Consider the following 4,202-nt stretch of genomic DNA (forward strand, 5'->3'; position numbering starts at 1 on the left):
AATGAGAGGGCCAAATTGTGGCGCACACAAAGGCAGAGGGACCTCGCGCATAAATATCCCAATAATGGGAAACACGCGGATCCCCCCTGGGTCCTGGTCGGATTCAGGTCGACCTTCCCCAAAACGACGTTGTTTTGCATCTAGGAAGGCCACCTAAAACGCTGCCGTTTTGTGCTTTCTATTAAAGCAAAAAAAAAAAAAATTCTCTTCATTTCTGCACTCTTTTTTTTTTTTTTTAAATCAGAGAGTTCTTTTTTGCTCTCTCCCACTCCCTTTTCTACTAGGGTTTTGAGACCCATCATCGCCGCCGTCAGCTCGCCGTCCATCCACGGCGAGTGGTGGTCAGAGTCGCGTGAAAGTGGGGGTTTTTATCCCCCGTTTAAAATGCCCGAAGGCCATGCTTTCTCAACCCGAAAGCCCGAGAGAAGAAGGCCTCCCCTCTCCCTTTGGACTCGGTCTCGACGGCGGAGAGGGGCTTCGACGCGCGTCCCAGGGGCGATTCAGGTAAGTGTCCCGTTCTCTTTTTTTTATTGTTTAAAATCGATTTATAGTAAAAAAATAAAAAAAATAAAAAAGGAACAAAAAGAACACGAGAAATGGAAATCAAGTCGACCTTTTTTTGTGTTTTTGCTTTTGATTCTTTAATATTCGTCCGTAATAAAATACAATGAAATTTTGAGGCCTTTATAGCCGAAGTACAAGATTTGTTCTTGTCCATATTTTTTGTTTTTTGCCATTTTCTTGTTTTTCTTTTTCGTTTGTGTGTTGTAGGTGATTTCAGTGGCGTCTGACGTGCGTGGAGGCGGCGGTAGCGTGCGGGGAAGGAGCAGTAGAGGCGTACAGTGGTCGAAGCTAGGTTTTTTTTATTTTGTTTAGGTTTGGGTTAATTGGGCTAGGGTTTAGGTCATCTTGTTTGGCTTGCTTTTGGTCTTGATATGTAATGGGTTTCAATTTTGTAATTTGGACTTTTATACTTTGAAACTTTTATTTATTTATGTGTTTGGGTCTTCTAGTAGGCTGGATAAATTTGGGCTCGTACAATATTTACTTGTCGTTCCCACCAAAGTCTTGTCTTGGAACCTATTAATATTGTATTGAAACTGAAAAAAAAATAATTGAAAGTAATTAAAATTAGTTATCATGAAAGTTTGTAAAATATGGGGACTATTCATGATATTTGCCCATTTTCATTTGAGCCCAAAAAATTTATATGCAGAAGACGGCACCTAGTTGGGTGCTATTTCAACTATTTTCCTAATTAATTTTTAATCTTATATATTTTCCTAAAACAATTTTTTTAACTTCATATATATGAAAAGAAAAGCCCATTAAAAATCTATATAAAAAAGTCTTTGATTGATGATTAGATTTTAATGGGACTCGTCATTACGAAGGTTGATTATAAAGGTAAATGTTGATCACGAATTTTAAAACTGTTTTATATTCAATGTAAAGATCAAACTCTCAATTATTAATTAAAGCAAAAAATTCTTATCATTTTACTTAACTCCATAATTAATGTGATTTTATTTTAATCCCGTGAAAAATTAAAACTCAATTTCTAATATATTGAAGATACATAAAGAGAACTTAATAATAAATAAGCAAAATACAAATGGATTGGAATACAAAGTCTGCAAGATTAAGTGCTACAACGTTGATAACACTGTTTGAAGCAAAATCTACATAGATTAAGAAAAAACCAACATCCCAAGACCACAAGAGATTGTGCCACTTCCAACCTCACATGAGGAGCTTCGTAACTGACGTCATATGTAATATTGTATGAACAACATCCTATAACTATAATGGTTCCTTCCCAGAAATCATCCTTTAAGAAAAGAAATAACCAGCATCCGTCAATTACAAATCTTAAAAATTGTGTGTCACCCTTAGGAGTTTATACTTTAACAAAATTAAACAAATCTGAAGGAGTTAACCAACATCCCAAAATTGCAACAATGGGTTTTGATACCCGATCACTAAAAAACAAGACCAATGTCAAAACAAAAAACAATAGCGTAAATACTTCCATAACTTTAAATGCAAAACCAATTGGGGCTATGAAATATATTGATTGGTCGAAGCATATAGCGAAGAAAGCAAGTAGTAGTTGAATTGTTTTCTTGAAACCATGGGGAAAAGGCTTAAGCAGGGGTAGTGTTAGGAAAAAGGTTACCATGAACACAACATAGGTTGGAATATAGAAAAGAAGAAACTCAGATTGATCAAGTACTGATCTCCCTGGTGCGCTTGATCTCTTACTCCGTGAGGTGTTGTCACCCTGCCAAACACCACCAGGTGGGCTAAGAGTGGCTTGGTAGGTTCCAGTTAGAAGCAGCCCTAAAACTACTAGTAAGGCATTGCGGTCATCGCTTGATATATTATCCAAATCCTCAAAAATTATCGATGATGCTTTTGCGACATACTTAACGATTTGTTTCTCCCACTTAGATTTAATGTTTGAAACTCCTGGAATTAAGTAACCACGCAGAATTCTGATGCTTTCTCTGTTATTATGTTGTTCTGCAACATCCAGTGCGGTTAAACCGGATTGATTGGTGGCATGCGTATCAGGCTTGCAACTTAATAGTAGCTTAAGCATCTGTTTAATTGACGGTTTTAAGATAAAAAAAAGAAACCCTACAATCAGTTAATCATGGCTGTGGAGTACAAAAGAATCTATTTAATATTAATTATTAAAGCGGATGAGTCAAACCTGGGTTTGATTATTGCTAGCAGCTATGTGTAATGCAGTGTTGCCATCTTCGTCCTTTCTATTTACCGCTTCCCAATAATAGTTATTCTTCTTAAGCGTTCGGATTAAAACCTGCAGAACATCCAATCTGTTGTTTTCCGTTGCAATATGCAAAACACTGCGATTCTCAGTTGTAACATCTCGGATACAATCAGGACAAGCCTTCAAAAATCTTTCCAACAGACTATCATGGTTTCCAACTTTACTAATGTAGTGCAACGGAGTCTCACCATTCTTCCCTTTGACACGAACAAGATCTTTATCAATTTCTAGGAAACGAAGCACCATCTCTTTATGACCCTTTTTCAAAGCAAGGTGAATGGGGCTCAAACCATGTTGGTTTAGCTTCCTAGCAAATGATGGCTTTAAGTTCATCATTTCCATGGCAAACCTAATGCATCCTTCTTCTGCAGCAATGTGTAAGGGAGTTTCGACAAACTCCACCTCATCAAAGTGCCTCAAAACATTTCCATCTCTTTGAATTAAACTGTATAGATCACTAACATTTCCTTTACGAGCTGCTGTTCTCAACCTCCCATTCATATCAGGTGGAAGGACCAAATGATAGAAGAAAATGTGAAAGAGCTTAAGCCCCTTACAGTGTTTACTAGAATGAGTGAAGACTTCGGTGCTCTGTTGTCAAGAATTTTTGTTTATAAAGAAATCCGAAAAGGAAGCTTCAATTCGGCGTGCTTATTATTTCAAAGAAACTTACATTTGGCCAATTTTATTTTAATTGATGTACTTGGCATTTGATGTTATGTAAATTACAGTCAACAAGGAAACAGTATGAAGACAGAAGAGGCAGACAAATATATGTATTTGTGGTTCTTCTCGGAGGTTTCGTATTTAGAAGTAGAACAGTGTAAACTTTTGACTTTGGATGCTGCTACAGTTCAAGGCAGACAAATTGTTTGAAGAATCCCTTTGATAACTGATATGTACAAACTCACACGTTTAAACAAATGACAGCCAGCTGTTTGAGGAAAAAATTGGTCTTGGAGTTGGTTGGTGGGAAAACCTCCGACGGGCACATCTGGTTGCCTACGACTTTTACATCCTTTATTCGTCTGATAGTGGAATTGATGTTTCCTGATGGGAAACACCACCATAAATGTCTCAAGTATAAACCACTAAAGTATTAAAAACAAATCCTCATAACATTTCCACGAGGTTTTCGAATACTTACAACACTCTGGCCATTTTTGTATTTTTCGATTTTTGTATTCTCAAGACATTTGACGCGTTTATTGATAACTGGTGTTACAACGTGTGAATTTTTATATTTGATTTAGGCAATGATTGGAGGTATTTATACTTAATCTTTTTTGTAGTACCTTAACTTTTAAACTTTTAATTATGCTTACATTTGATATTCGAGTTAGATTAATTTTTGTCTTGTCCGGTTTTAAATGATTGTAAATTCCTCAAAATAATAATGCCA

General features: G+C 36.4%; 1 long non-coding RNA gene across 1 annotated transcript; it reads left to right on the forward strand.

Annotated features, from left to right (window-relative positions):
- Window positions 1–217: 217 nt before the first annotated feature.
- Window positions 218–1,146, forward strand: LOC128282285 (uncharacterized). The gene is made up of 2 exons (XR_008272506.1): window positions 218–504; window positions 772–1,146. It is a non-coding gene; the product is annotated as an uncharacterized LOC128282285 (long non-coding RNA).
- Window positions 1,147–4,202: the final 3,056 nt, after the last annotated feature.

The sequence above is a fragment of the Gossypium arboreum genome, chromosome 10, assembly GCF_025698485.1.
Source record: "Gossypium arboreum isolate Shixiya-1 chromosome 10, ASM2569848v2, whole genome shotgun sequence".
In the NCBI taxonomy this organism is placed as follows: Eukaryota; Viridiplantae; Streptophyta; class Magnoliopsida; order Malvales; family Malvaceae; genus Gossypium; species Gossypium arboreum.